At 38.5% G+C, this 16,329-nt stretch overlaps 2 long non-coding RNA genes across 2 annotated transcripts; both read left to right on the forward strand.

Moving 5' to 3' along the window:
• The first annotated feature begins 792 nt into the window (after nucleotides 1–792).
• LOC139120980 (uncharacterized) lies at nucleotides 793–15,474 on the forward strand. The gene is made up of 3 exons (XR_011549183.1): nucleotides 793–982; nucleotides 1,454–1,745; nucleotides 15,344–15,474. It is a non-coding gene; the product is annotated as an uncharacterized lncRNA (long non-coding RNA).
• LOC139120979 (uncharacterized) lies at nucleotides 10,000–12,439 on the forward strand. Its single transcript, XR_011549182.1, has 5 exons — nucleotides 10,000–10,348; nucleotides 10,672–10,845; nucleotides 11,273–11,415; nucleotides 11,812–12,025; nucleotides 12,309–12,439. It is a non-coding gene; the product is annotated as an uncharacterized lncRNA (long non-coding RNA).
• Nucleotides 15,475–16,329: the final 855 nt, after the last annotated feature.

The following is a 16,329-nucleotide window of genomic DNA, read 5'->3' on the forward strand; positions in this document are numbered from 1 at the left end:
ACCAACACTCGCCTACAAAATATGGTCAATGACCCTTCGATAAAGGACTTAGCTACATCCGGACCTCTAAAATAGTGGTTCAATTTCGAGCTAAACTACTGTAATTTTGACAATGATCCCTAAAAACAGCCCGAGATAAATAAAGTAAAGGCATATAGATAAACGCTGGCACACAATGCTGACAAAATTCAATTTAAATCGATGAATATATAGGTGTCTGTTAGCCTCAATACAATTCTGTCCATCAGTTAGCAATTCTGTCCGCCACGGGGGTAGCGCAGAAAATTCAATATTGTTTCAATTGATCTGATCTCGAAATCTATGACACCCTCCCAACCAACGGTTCTAACCTACTAACCTTCCTACCTCCCAACCACTTACCTACCTAGCTACCTCGCTACCTACTTACCTACTTACCCACTCACCTACCTACCTAACTACATACTTACCTACCTACCTAGCTACCTACCTACCTTCCTATCTAGCTACCTAGCTACCTACGTACCTATCTGGCTACCAAGCTACCTATAGAAAAAGTCAGTGATGAAAGACACTTTGATATATCCCTATACGAGAACAGCCATGTAGGTACCGTAACATTTGCTATTAGATAAGTACTTCCACAGACACAATACGTGCGTTTGAAATTGTTACCCTTTCCAAACACCTGTACCACCACTATAGGTGGTTCTGGAATCTCCAACTTAACTTTGTAAATAACAAACGTTCCACACAGCTGATACTGTATTACCTAGCAAAAATGATCATTGGACCAGTTTAATGTCATATTACAGAGAGGATTGTCCGATCATCGAATTACCCGTTACCACGGTGATGACCTTCTCCATAGATTGATGCTGTTTCGCGCAATGGGTCACCAGTTGCGAGAGAGGATTCTAACTGAGGTAGAAAAGAAAAAAGAAGAGGAGAGGGTGTATACGATTGCAACATATTTTGGCTGCGACTGTCAGTTTGAATACATGTATGTAATTTACTTATGAACAAAATTAATGTGGAAAAGATGCTGTAAAGGAATAGTATATGGGCAAACTAATTTTATCAATCTCCCACTAGAAAGGCGTCATTGTCTTAATGAAGGCATTTGTCTGATCAGTGACCGGACATTTTCGATTGGTTAAGACTAGTTTACAAAACTTAGATCTCTACAATGAAATTATAATGTATTAAACATAAACAGTGTACGCCATATTAAGTTGTGAATTTATAATCTGAAATGTGCAAACGACTTTTAAATAATTTGATGGGAGTAATGGTTGAAAAGAAATATGTATGATGGTTTCATCAATACATGAGGAACTATTGGCTTGGAAACAGTCCAGACTTACCCCGCAAGAGAAAATTTAAAACTTAAAGTGGTATTTTTTTAGTGTGTGGAGTAGTTCAAAATTATTCTTCCCTCTCATGGAATTTCTATTTTTTACCTTCTCTGCAGAGACGAAGACGGCATATACGGGGGTTTCAATGCAAATTTGATAACAGCTGGTACATCAGACAATTAAAATATCTCCGATATGATAGAAGCTTCATGAAGCCTCAGTGTCATATTAAAGACAAGAAGTTACAAAAGTAAGGAATTTTATCTCCTGCAAACGTTCATACAGCGCCGCCTGTGGCGGGGGTCAAGAGGTCATCGTGTGGGTTTGTACCATCCTCTTTTGCCCTGAGACATCCTCCAGGCAAGACTGCGATTTCGGCAGCTGGACCTCATCTGAACTTTAACAACGGTAACGGTACTTATAACATTCCTTTCTTCACAAGAAACCATTCCCTATCCGTGTAGTACTTTTGGGGCATTCTTTCATACGCCGTCTAGGAAAATACACGCGCCGGAACTCACTCATTTTTTTTTCTGTTTGTTCGAAGCGTGTTTGTGAGGGGTACCAGCGGAGGTAACGTTCTCGGTGGACATCGTACGTGAGAGACGTTTTGCCAGATTTTGTATTTTCGACATCGGTACAAACGATCTCTGCAGTGTGCATGATTCACCAGAGGCTATTGCTCATAGGGTTATTTTATTCATGCAGAATCTCCATCGGCATTTCAACGTTCGGATATTATCATTAGTTGTAAGCTAAGTTTTGCATCGTGCCCGGGGCCCGCATACAGAAAACATCCGGGACTTCCATGCACGTGTAGACGCCCTGTACAACAACTCGAGGGAGGCTTTGGCGGGAAATCCCTTTGTGTTTTCTGGTCACATGTCGGGTTATGGCGGTCATCGCTACAAGTATTCTACAGTGACGGGGTACACTTTAACGCGCCGGGTATGCGCCGGGATTATCGGAGTGTACGAGTGTACGAGTTGCTTTACTTCGCGCTTGTCGAGCATTGGCATCTTTTTAATTATTTTAAAGTTTTAGCTGTGATCGAAGTGTCGACAGAGTGGCATCAAACCAGGACATGGGAATCATATGTGTGTATCTTGCTACATACTTCTCCCCACGCGGCTTGTTCAAGTTGTTGCTGTGCTTACAGCCCATTACAGGTCCCCAATGTTGGTTGTTGCTGTTTTTACAGCTTGTTCATTTTCCACTTCGGTGGAATGTCAGTTGCTCTTGTAGCGCTGTTTTTTTCCACATTGTTGGATTCAGCTGTGTTATTCAGCTTGTTTTTTCCCTTAGTTGTAGGGCCCCTTCATTGTTGGACCGGCTGGGCATGCAATTTTGACATTTTGGCTGCGGAAGGGGTGGATGTAGGCCTATTTTCATGGCAGCGTCCCTGAGTGGATTCTCCATGCCTTGGATCTTGCTACCACTCAACCAGAGCTTTTCTTTTCCTCATCACCTGTAGTCGTGCACATGTCCAATTGAGGGAGCGTTGCAATTTCAGTTTTGTGTCTTAGATTTGCAGTAGTTTAGCATGTGACCAGCTGTCGTAAGTTTGGAACGGTTTGGTTTATTGTAAACTATTCAGTGGGACTCAGGTAATTTCCTTTTGCTGCCTAGTTTTCCTTTTCTTAGCTCATAGCCATGGCTCGAAGCAAAAAGGTAGCACAGAAGAAGGCAACTAGCTCCAGTGCCTCAAGTAAAAGAGCAGTTACACGTATGGTTCCTGCCAATGGTAGTTGTCTTCAGCAGCAGACAGTTAACAGCATCATTGTCATCAGCTTCTACAACAGTGGCAAGGGCTTCAACTCAACTGTGAGATACCACAGCATCAACAACAGGCATATCTGCAGAACACTATCCATAACACGGTCCTTTTAATCAAAAGGCAGATGTAGAGTCACGCTGACATCACTCCATGTAGGTAACAATTACCTTATCCACAAATGGGGCTAAAGTAAGTATATGATACCTGTTTTCACCTACAGGTAAAAACAGATTGTTAAGGCAAATGACGTATGCACTTCGTTTGGAGCATTCATATGCTGTCAGTCTGAGGGATTCTACGCGAAGTAATTTCTGTCAGTTCAAATTTATGAGAGCAGTAGTAGTAGAGATATCATAAATTCGCGGTGGACTTCATGTCCGCGAGTGAATTGTCGCCCAACATTGGGTTACAACTAGTGTGCTTTTTCATTACCATTACTAGTTATGTGTTCAAGATCAGCCAGTTCACATTTGTCAAGATTGTACTTCATAAAGTTTGCTTGCTGTACATTTCATTGCTGTGGTTGAACTTTTGCTGCAACAAAATGGCGTCAGGCTGAGTCATGCGAATTATGTTTGGCAGCCCTGCTTATTGCTTCCCATTAAGCTGGATTTTGCAGGGCTTACAGCCCATTACAGGTTCTCAATGTGGGGTGTTGCTGTGTTTACAGCATTTTCACTTTTTCCCTTTGTGGAATTTAGTGTGTTTTTCAGCAGGGTTTCCCCGCATGGTTGGATTCGGCTGTGCTGGTCCAATATGTAGGGTGTTGCTGTGGGTACAGCGTCTTCCCTTTGTGGAATTTGTTTCCCAGCTGTGTTTTTCCCCCACATTGTTGGATCTGATGGGTCAGCAGCAGTGTCATTTTATCCGCTTGTCATATGTGGGAGGCAGTGTCAGCATGTTACTGCTCTGGCTCCTTTTATTGTTTTCCCATGTTTGATTCTGTCTGCCACTGAACCTATTAGCTATGTAATAGGTATAATGCAACCACATTATTGAGACTCTGTTGAATTCTTTTTCTGCCTAGTTCTCCCTTTGTTTTCACACACAGGCATGGCTCATGGAAAAAAACTGTACAAAAAGAAGAAGGCAGCTAACCTCATTGCCACTCAGAATATACAAAGCCTACATCAGACACTAGGGCTACAAGGCAACAATCAACAACATCAACTTTACAAAATGGACATATATTTTTGTTTTCAGTTATTCTTTAGGATATATAAGTTTATCCTCTCTAGATCAATATGAAGCTGTATTATTGTACATAAGACTTCAAAGTTATAGTAATGGCTCATCTATCTTGCTATGTCTTGCACATATATTTACAAAGGCAAGCCTTCCAATAACCAATCAGAGGTTTCAGATGTTTGGAATCTACTTGCCAGTTGAAGACCCAGTTTTGTACAGTAACTGTGCGCCGTGCGTGGTACAGAGTTAAATGTTGTAAGCCATCTCCCCCTTTCAAGTAGAGTCAATTTAATGGGAAATCAGCTGTGTTTTCTGGTTTGGCAGTGTGACAATTTTTTATCCTTCCTTATCAATATGAGTGCATTACTGCTACTTTAAAAACAGGCTCTCCAGCAATCATCCAGAGGTTCTGGACGTATGAAGTCTATTTGCCTAAATGGTCGTTGGGTACAATCAGTTAAGTTGTGAAACAAGTATATATATAGGTCATCAGTTTAAGGCCAAGTTTAGCATAGTAACTGTTCGCAGGGGCTGCAGTAAGTTGTGCCATTCTGGCTTATTATCTGATGTCCCGAAAAATGTTCAAGTGACAACATATAAGGAGCAAGTATGCTTTGTAGGGTGGGGAGGAAGCTGGTTAGAAATATGTTTATAAAGTTCAGGAAGTTTTTAGGTTCACACTATGCGCTTCCTCCAGACTAGCAGATTCCATTTCACATTGCTAACAATTTTTTTGCTATCTTTGCATTCCACGCATTGTGATTCCATATGATGACTAGGCTTTTTCAGAGAGAATTGTTCCCTCCAAAAGGTTTTTTAATCTCTGTTTTTTAGAGCAAGTCTCTCTTTGGTTTGTGTTTAGCCACAATAGGAAATACAGTTACTAAATTCGAGTTTAGTTTTGTTCCTTGTTTCCAAGTAGTCCGTGGGCTGGAGGGGCCCACCGTGCACCCCCCATAAACCTACTACATGGGTATTTTTTGTTCTTTGGGATCTGCTGAACTAGAAAAAAGATGTTAACATTGGATATTTTGGGATGCACTACCTGTCTGCACTGGTTTTTGATTTGTATGTACCGCAAAAAATGGCGAAAAATGGGTAGGGGTAGGGGGTACTATATCCTCCCCTAAATTGAGTAAACTAGCATGAAATAGCACAAACCTTACATTTTTGGGAAAATCAGATACTGCTCTTTCTGAGGAATACCAACTTTAGCAAAATTAATTTGAGTACATAGAATAGGACGACTTTAAAATGAATTTTTTTGACAATTTTGAAATTTTTTACCCAAAATACCATGTAACAATTGTGATTTACTTTTTATTAAGCAAAATTTTCACAACTTTTTGTGTTTAAATTATTCATTCCGACATATTAAACAAGAAAAAAAGTGTTAACATCAGATATTTAACTATACACTACTTCTCTGGCGTCAATTTTGAATTGCGTGTATCTGTATGGGGTGTGCAAAAGCTAGGGGTACAACATTCTTTCCCTGATGAAGTAAACCGGCTGTAAATGCCATATACCTTAGACAATTTATTTTGCTTTAAAATGACATATTGCAACATACAATATCTTTTATAGTTTTCATGAAATAGGACCAAACCTTACCCCATACCCCAAAGTTTTATGTCATTTTAAAGCAAAATAAATTGTCTTTCTAATGGTAGCCTATAAGCTAGGTTATGCTAACATGTAAGCTCAGCAGATGACTTACAAGACGACACATTTAACCAAAACATATGCGAGACGGTAATACTCTTACTTCACGGTACCCTTCAAATCATGCAAGTAACAGTCATTCAATCCTAATATTTTGTCTGTTAAAAGCCTAACTCATATTTTTGACATGTCCCTGTATCAAATAAAATATATTTTATATAAGCATTGCCTTTTGTAAAGTGTCTAGGAAAATAATTGGTAGAATTTGACATTAGTTTTGACTGTAACTTGCGACATAAAACTTTGGGTATGGGGTAAGTTTTGGTCTTATTTCATAAAAACTATAGAAGATATTGCATATTGCGATATATCATTTTAAAGAAAAGTAAATTAACTTTCAAATGATACGCATATGCTTCTTTATGTTCAAAATAAGCTCAGCAGAAGACTTACAAGAAGACAGGTTTAACAAAACGAATGTGATTCAGTAATACTGTGATTTTGCGGAACCCTTCAAAATATGACTGTTACAGCTACAGGATCCCAATATTTTTTCTGTCAAAAGTTTTTTTCAGGTTTCTAACATGTACTTGTAGCAAATAACACAAAGTTAATACACAGCATTGCCCTTTGTATTATGTCTAGGTAAATAATTGGTAGAATGTAGATTAGTTTTGACAGTAATTTGCGACATTAACTTTGGGGTATGGGGTAAATTATGGCCCTTATTTCATGAAAACTATAGAAGATATTGCATATTGCTATATTCCATTTTCAAGAAGAATAAATCACCTTTCTAATGATACCCCATAAGTCAGATCATGTTCAACAGTTAGCTCAGCAGATGACGTACATGAAGACAGGTTTGACAAAAATCCATGTGGGTCACAAAATCGTGATTATGCGGTACCCTTCGAAACATGACCGTAACAGCTATTGAGTCCCTATATTTTGTCTATTAAAATCCTATTTCTTATTCTAGGGATCCCAAGGCTTCTGAAAAATACAGGTTTGTTATCCTGTGCGGTGGGGGGGGGGGGCAGGTGCACGTAGACGCCCCCTCTAGCCCACGGCCTAATAGATTGTTAGTAATGCTTGCTGTATAAGTAAGACAAGGAGGCATAGATAATTTTCCAAATACGTCTTATCAAAATTATTTTGTAAAAAAACATTTAAAAAGTAAATTATAAAAATAGACAGTCATCAACAATCTACTTACTTTAAGGAGAAAATGGCAATATGACTATGTGTGTGCGTTTCCAAGTCTTCCTTTTAAGGCTGTGCATTATTTCATTGCATAACTATAAAATGCCCATTCACGATATACCAATGTAGCAAAACTTGCCATTTTAATGAGTAGAGACAATAATGCATTGTAAATACCCAATTTTGACATTTATTTTCTTCTTCAGCACATTGCAATTAGTAAAAAACATCCATAAATCTGTTTGATTTGCTTCATTGGGAGGAAACAATAGTTATCGTATTTTCTTCCGGTTAAAATTGCTGAATTACCAGAAAAAAACGATTTAAAGTAATCCAATTCTATGACGTCATATTTTTTTACTAAAATCTTATGCATTTTAGAAAGACCAGTATCTAAGCTTTCTAAAACTATAAGGTATATGGCATTTCCAGCCAGTTTACTTCATCAGGGAAAGAATGTTGTACCCCTACCCCTAGCTTTTGCACACCCCATACAGATACACGCAATTCAAAATTGACGCCAGAGAAGTAGTGTATAGTTAAATATCTGATGTTAACACTTTTTTTCTTGTTTAATATGTCGGAATGAATAATTTAAACACAAAAAGTTGTGAAAATTTTGCTTAATAAAAAGTAAATCACAATTGTTACATGGTATTTGGGGTAAAAAATTTCAAAATTGTCAAAAAAATTCATTTTAAAGTCGTCCTATTCTATGTACACAAATTAATTTTGCTAAAGTTGGTATTCCTCAGAAAGAGCAATATCTGAGCTTCCAAAAATGTAAGGTTTGTGCTATTTCATGCTAGTTTACTCAATTTAGGGGAGGATATAGTACCCCCTACCCCTACCCATTTTTCGCCATTTTTTGCGGTACATACAAATCAAAAACCAGTGCAGACAGGTAGTGCATCCCAAAATATCCAATGTTAACATCTTTTTTCTAGTTCAGCAGATCCCAAAGAACAAAAAAATACCCATGTAGTAGGTTTATGGGGGGGGGGGGTGCACGGTGGGCCCCTCCAGCCCACGGACTAAAGGTAGTAATACAAAGAGGGGGGGTCAACAAGACTCGTTTGTACATAAAGTACAAAACGTAGTTTACATACTTTACAATTGTTACGGGTTTACCTCTATTGCTGCAATAAAACAGAGGGTAGTAGCGTAGCCAAGCACAGTATATAAGTAGGATGGCTAAGTATTGCTAGTTAGACACTGGTGCTGTGCCAGTATAAATTTTGCATACATCTGTGAAACATGCATGAGTCACAGTTCATTTGCCAGTTTCTCAACACGGCACGGGTCAACGTAGCAATCAAGACAAGTCACTGTTCGCAGGGGCTGCAGTGACGTGGACTTTCTTCTTGTGGGGCCGACACACCTTCAAGACATGTCACTGTTCGCAGGGGCTACAGTGACGTGGACTTTCTTCTTTTTGGGCCGACACAAGGTGTGTCAAGGCAAGATTAAATAAGTTACCTATGTAGGTGAATTCTTTGTTAGATTGTTAATTGGTCACCCATTTTGTGGCCCACTTTATGTATTTCACAGTTATCAGCATGTTAATCATTGTAAGGAAATTTGTTTGTGTGTCAGTTTATTGGTCACCAATTTTGTGGCCTAATTGATGTATCTCATCTTTGGAACTTTAATTTTATCACAAGTGTAAGTAGGTTAGTTATTGTAAGGTCACACGTTTTGTATTATGTTTGCGTGTCATCAATTAGTGGCCTGTTTGATGTATTTTACAGTTACAGTTTCTCATTAAATGGTCACCCATTTGGTGGCCCATTTCTCCCACAAAGACACAAGTTGGGTATTCCTTAATTTTGCTGGTGTTGTAGCTGGCCGGGGCACGGCATCACTACCAGTGATGTGGGGCCTTGTCCAGCATTGACAGCATTTGCAGGGGATAAAAGAAGTTACAAAAGTAAGGAATTTTATCTCCTGCAAACGTTCATACAGCGCCTCCTGTGGCGGGGGTCAAGAGGTCATCGTGTGGGTTTGTACCATCCTCTTTTGCCGTGAGACATCCTCCAGGCAAGACTGCCATTTCGGCAGCTGGACCTCATCTGAACTTTAACAACGCCCTCCTCCTCCCCTTTCCACCACATTTTACCCTGTATGGATTTGTGTTTGGGCCCCACAAGATTGGGGCAAGATTAAATGAGTTACCTATGTAGGTGAATTCTTTGTTAGACTGTTAATTGGTCACCCATTTTGTGGCCCACTTTATGTATTTCACAGTTATCAGCATGTTAATCATTGTAAGGAAATTTGTTTGTGTGTCAGTTTATTGGTCACCAATTTTGTGGCCTAATTGATGTATCTCATCTTTGGAACTTTAATTTATCACAAGTGTAAGTAGGTTAGTTATTGTAAGGTCACACGTTTGTATTATGTTTGCGTGTCATCAATTAGTGGCCTGTTTGATGTATTTTACAGTTACAGTTTCTCATTAAATGGTCACCCATTTGTGGCCCATTCTCCCACAAAGACATGAGTTGGTAGACTTGGTTCAAGTCGGTGAATTTTAAAAAAATAAAAGCATTTATGATCGTTTCTCTTGTGTCTCTCCTATTTCGTACAAACCTATAAGGAATTTGGCAGCTCACGCCAGGTTTTCCCAGCGATTGAATGCATCACGTTTGAGTCTGCGCAGTAGTGAGTTAGTTTCTGCGGGATTCAAACTCCGCTGTATAGCGTTCACTCCACTCATCGCGTCCACTCACGCGCGTTTCACATGAAAGCAGAATACAAATCATTGCGTTCACTCCACTCAAACATTCACAAATCACAGACTTGAACCAAGTCTAATGAGTTGGGTATTCCTTAATTTTGCTGGTGTTGTAGCTGGCCGGGGCACGGCATCACTGCCAGTGATGTGGGGCCTTGTCCAGCATTGACAGCATTTGCAGGGGATAAAAATAATTATGAAGAACGGATTTTTCTTGATACACAGAAGAAATAAGAATGTGTTTTGCAAGTAACAGATCTTTATTAGCCATCATTATTCTGTGATAGTTTAATTGACATTTGCTCCATAACGTTTTACATAATTATATCGTTCTCGTTTAAGTCTGTAGAGAGGCTTGAAAGAAGTGTGTGAATCAAATTGTGCCTCAAAGTGCATGTCTTACCCATAGAAGTGGTAAAATTTCCCACGCCGGAGCAGGTAAGCAGGAGCGAAGTAGAACTATAGTGGCCCGTATTTACAATATTGGTGTTTTATAACGTTTAAAAGAATGACAGTGCATATCCTTTAAAATGTAGTTTAGACACACTGAATAACAAAATCAATGCCCCTTTAAATTTCGACGTTCACATTGTGTTGTCTCACGTCGACGACCTTCGTAAACACACGCTTCATTGGGATAATGCTATGCCACTTCATTTCATTTTTCAAAGTGCTGTAGCTCTTATTTCCACCCTTTCCATAATAACTTTATCCATTCTTCTGTAAACTTTCTTTTTTGGATATGCCGACATATTTTGTAGCATTACTAGGGAAGCAGATTGATATATGCCTCGGATGGAGTAAGACCTCCGCTAGAACCCTCTCAGTAGATTTCACAGAACCTTTTGTGAGGTCCGACTCTGAAGTCCGATTACTGGTCAAATCTGGAAATCCAAACAATTTTGATCCAAACAACATCAGGGGAAAGACAATCGGTAAGTTACAAGAGTCATGTACCTTTCCAGTGAGGACATAGTTTGTCTTTGGACAGCTTAGAAGTTTTAATTGAAAATTGACTACCTGAATCGATCGTTAAAAACCGGAAACTCGCCATATTAGTATCGGCTTGGTTTGCAAAAACAGCCGTGAAAAAGCTCTTTGTCGAATAGGTGAACTATAATAGTAATATTTCATTTTCTTGAAACCTAGCAAATAAAAGGAAGTGATGTTGCAAGGTCCAAGGAACAAAAGAAATTAGTGATTGTAACGAGGACATCTTTCTCCCAAGCATTCCTAAAACAGTGCCCTGCCATGGCGATAATAAATCGTGTCACATAAAAGAGATCTACCATTTAGGTAACCATTTTCCACTTTTAAGCTCCGTATTATAATATTCCATTGTGTGATAATTTACACTTGTAGGTTTTGAAGATGGAATTGTCACGGATAAGATCTGTCTACTACATGCCAGAGATCGAATCGTTGGAGTTGATACCACGCAACGGCACCAAGAGGTGTACAAGGAAAACTTTAAATTCCTGTTGGACGACGTCAGACACGACAGGGTAAATAAGAAAACACAAAGTAAATCAAAGACATAAAGAAGGTTTGCAGGTGGAAGACGGCACAGGACTGAAAGGAAATGCACGAGCACAAAAAGAGACACAAAAGGGAGGAATAAGACTTACTGACATGTCGATAGTCAAACACATTAGAGAAACAACGTAAATTTCATCATTGACTTCAAATCTCAAGAAATCTTATAATTTTTGCAGGGATAATAAGATGGTGTGGAAATCCTAAATAGGGCATAACCATTTCGTATAATCCGAGTATTTATTTTGCTATTCCTATCAATCTATTTATTCCCATTTTTCATAATTTCCCATTACCAAAAAACGGCTGATAAAAATACCAGGAAATGCCAAACTTTATGACAAGGTAGCACTTTCATTTCTCAGATCGATGCCTTACTTACGTACACCAACAGGATCCCAACACATCTTAAAGATGAATTTGAATTCATAGGAGACGAAATTGGTTGTCTTACCGATCATTCAGTGTACGGGATAAAACGGAAGGACAACCCACTCACGTGGTTTGATGAAACCCTGAAAGCAATGAAAGAAAATGGCAAATACCACGCCTTATGTCGCCAGGCCAACATCGACCACGGTATGATATCACTCTTGATTTTCATATTTTGAAAAAGCAAGACTTCACTCATTTTGATTTCTGATTTAATCACACCCATGTGCATATATAAACATACTGTATCCTTTAATTCCGGTTTGCCTGTTCATGCGGATAAAGAAAGTCATGATGATTAAATTTATACTTTTCAACCATCCAAAGACCTTAAACACTGTTTTCTCGTATTTTCACGCATGTGATTTAAACCTGACAGAGTATATAATTATAACTTGCTTTAAATTATTATTCTGCACTCCTTTCTCAGGTCACAAGGGGAAAATTGACTATTTTGTTGAATAAACATGGACCCTACTTCCCGCGAAGACCCTGTGATTTCATTTCGTAATGTTCTAATTGAACTAAGTGAATGTAACTGTTTTCGAAAATAATTCTACAGGAAAGTAAAACCGAATTGGTATGGCATTATTAAACCATTCAAAATGCGTTTCAATATGTATCTTTATTGTAATTTGTCTAGGTTTGTCTGAATGTCTGCTTTAATACCTACTTACTCACACACATACACACCTTTTGATTAGTCAGTCAGTATGTTAACTTACAAGTCTATCCGTGTGCGGCTGTTAATAGATATATTTCATTCTTATGTATGGTTATGGCATGGTTATTGAACATATTTACAGATAAGGTTTCACCTCCTTAAAATGCCGATACTCGTACTTGAAACCTAACAGACCGGTCCAAAATACTTGGAGTAACATTACTGATAATTTGAGCATTTTGCTTAAATCAATCAATATAGGCTATCGACAAATCGACAAAAGTACAGAAAAATATGGATGGGAACCGAAGGAGGAGCAGCGTGCAAGTTTGCATCAATAGAAACATTTAGCTGTTAAACACAATCAAACACCAAAGTAGCGACATAAAAATCATTATGCATAATACTTCAATGAAATTTGAAATAGCTGTTGATGATCAGATGAAAAAGGGCAAAAATGACTTTGTGAAAACTATTTGTAGCACACGGAGTTTAGTCGGCTGAAAATATGGTTTGACCCCAAAAAAAGCTACAAAAGGTTTCTCAACAATTTTTATAGAGTCAAATATGCTTAATAACATAGTAAAAGTCTACCAAAATCTGACCACCGGAAACGTGTCATTTTCAAGATGGCGTCCAAGATGGCCGCCATATACTTCAAATGGCCATAACTACTTAAATATTAAACCTAGACTAGTGATGTCTGTGTCTACTACCATGTTTTAGTGGTCCTTGGATCAAAGTACCATATCTAGATTATAGGCAAGTGATCATAAGTCCCATAATATGCATATTTATACATGTATTAAAAATAATCACTGTCACATTCTTCGTCCGGAACATGTTGCTAATGTGGATTTTTACAATTTTCGAGGTTAGGTAGTAAAGGGTAAGCAACTCCACACATCGTTCATATTAGGGTTGTTTGCGTTTTGTGTATGAAATTGTGTATAATATAAGTGTATATCATGTTTGGCTGTTTTATGTAAAATGTTGCTTAGCCATGGCGAGACGTATCCGTAATCTACGTGTCTTGATGTTACTCCGCACTGGAGCGGAGAGACTATAGACTGCGATCCTTTTTTTTTAAATTAATGCAGCCGACTAGTTGACATGATGATATAATGAAGTATTCGCCCCGAAATTGAAAGACTTAAACTTTTGCTAAAACTTCCATTAAGAAACCTTTGAACCATTCCCTTTCAAAATCAGTAATTAAAATCAGGGGTCACCGTGCAAAATTTGAAGTATTTATCAACAATTGATATTCAAAATGATCACAAAACATGTGTTAACTCAACTGGGAAAAATTTAGTTCTCTTTTTTCACAACAATATACCATTGATAACTTTATTTATTCGTTGAACTTCAAAACTAATTTTGCGTGCGATAAAAATGCTGTACGGAACGCCCGTTCCGTAATATTTACCGTTTCAAGACGCCCGCACCCCTACGGCTTCATCTGCGCGTTCACTATTTAACGGTTTCAAGGGATTCGTCGGACGAGTGCCAGAATGTCTCGCGCTCTGTACGTCTAGTGCATCAGAAGCGCGTTCAAGATAGCGTTCAACACTTGCGCTATAAATCAACACACACAACTGTCGACATTGCATGAAAACGGTCAACACTTTGCCCATTTGATGCCTTGTCACGAATGTCAGATGTATAGTAATAAAGTTATCACGAAAATATCGTAAAAGGATGCACTCGGACATTGGATATGCTGCGCTAATGTCGGTATTTTTATAATAAGCTCAATGTACTATTGTTACACTAAAGCCCCATATTGTCTCTTTCAATTTTTCACCGCGTATGTATTTTCGACCATGTATTTGCAAATTGGGTTTTCTACATATGGCAGTGACCTTAGACACAGTGAGGCAGTCATCTGTTGGTCACAAGACAAATGATCTTTACCGTACCAATAAATCGATCGATGGCGTATAGGGTCAAAGCGCTAACCAATGCTAATAACACACACCCTTACCGTGGCTCTGGCCACTCAGCTGGCAGGACTTAAACATTGCATAGACTGTTGAAGGATTCTCCTCAGTATGTTCCGTCTGCCATACATTGTGTATGTTCATATCGTCTTTTCTGCATTCGGTTAGTTGCAATTCGCTACAAATTTGAAGTCTCTGTCAAAGGTTCATTTACTTTACCGTCGAATTAATTAGACAGGTACCTCAATGGCTATGGAGCACCGTCTTGTAGAATTTTACTCATTATTTATTTCAACCATTACATAGTCTCTGGTAGTCTATAAGTGTTGTCATTTAAAAGAAGGTGTTCGTTGAGTATGATAGGGTAAATACTGGGATGGCCACAGTATTAGCATAACATCTCTGCCAGATTCGAACTCGTAACCTGTTGTCCCAACAAGAAAGCAGACACGCCAACCATGGGCAGAATAGTGCTTACAGGTCAAAGCGAGATAAGGTGACCGTATACCGTGAATAGAGAGAAAACCGATGACCTTACTACGACGTGTGCTGAATTTGCAAGAAAATGCGATTATAAATGGCTCAATGATCACATGACCTGCCCATATGTAAAAACCATTATTGTGCGATGTCATATCTAGCAACTTTGGCATAAGGCCCTGAACACACTAAAATGGGTTTACCTTAGAAAGTACTGAAGTTATGATAATAATGCGATAACAATCAATTAGAAATATAGGGGAAAGTCACTTTCATATCTCTACCCATCTACCTATTCATCTGATCTCTCTCTCTCTCTCTCTCTCTCTCTCTCTCTCTCTCTCTCTCTCTCTCTCTCGTCACTGACTCGCTTTGCAGGTGGCCAATGTTTAAACTCAATCAGTGATTATGTACTCTCGGACAGTGGCATCGACAGCAGCAGATTTGAAACATTCGCCCCAGACAGAGTCCCAATTCAAATGATGCGTGCATTTATCGCTCGTCATTTCAGTGAGGTGAGAGTTAGGGGCTATTGCCTCTTGACGTACGTTCAAGTACTTGACGATCACGTCAGTTTTCTATGATTCTAATTATATGAATATGGAGAATCCGAAAAGAACAAACGCCAAATAAAGTATAGAATGATTCATTGATGTTAAACAGAAATATTTATTTCTCTTGCATTCAACCTCATAACCTGTAAACCTATAAACGTATACCTCATAACCATAAACCTATAAGTCCCCCGGACGGTGTCCGTGGGGACTAAAAAGAGACAAAGCATGCATGTTTGCGTGCCTGCATGCGTGCGTGCGTACACATATATACATACATACATACATACATACATACATACATACATACATACATACATACATACATACATACATACATACATACATACATACATACATACATACATACATACATACATACATACATACATACATACATACATACATACATACATACATACATACATACATACATACATACATACATTCTTTTTTATATTACTATTTCCAATGACAAAATGAATGCTGTTACAATTGTTACAGAGAGAATTGTTTGATCATCAAAGTATTCGTTACCAAGGTGATGACTTTTTCCATAGATTGATACCATTTAGCGTAATGGGACACCACTTTGGAGAGAGGATGCTAAATGACCTAGAAAAGAAGAAAGAAGAGGAGAGGGTATATACCATAGCAACGTTTCTTGGCTGCGATTGTATGTATGAGTACATGTACGTATTTTGCACAGGAAGAAGTGTGCAACTCATGTTGTCATTGAATTGTATATGTATTATTTATCAGTCGCCCATTATTAGGGCACCATTGTCATAATGAAGGCATTTCGATTAA

The sequence above is a fragment of the Ptychodera flava genome, chromosome 21 (assembly GCF_041260155.1).
Source record: "Ptychodera flava strain L36383 chromosome 21, AS_Pfla_20210202, whole genome shotgun sequence".
Classification (NCBI taxonomy): domain Eukaryota; kingdom Metazoa; phylum Hemichordata; class Enteropneusta; family Ptychoderidae; genus Ptychodera; species Ptychodera flava.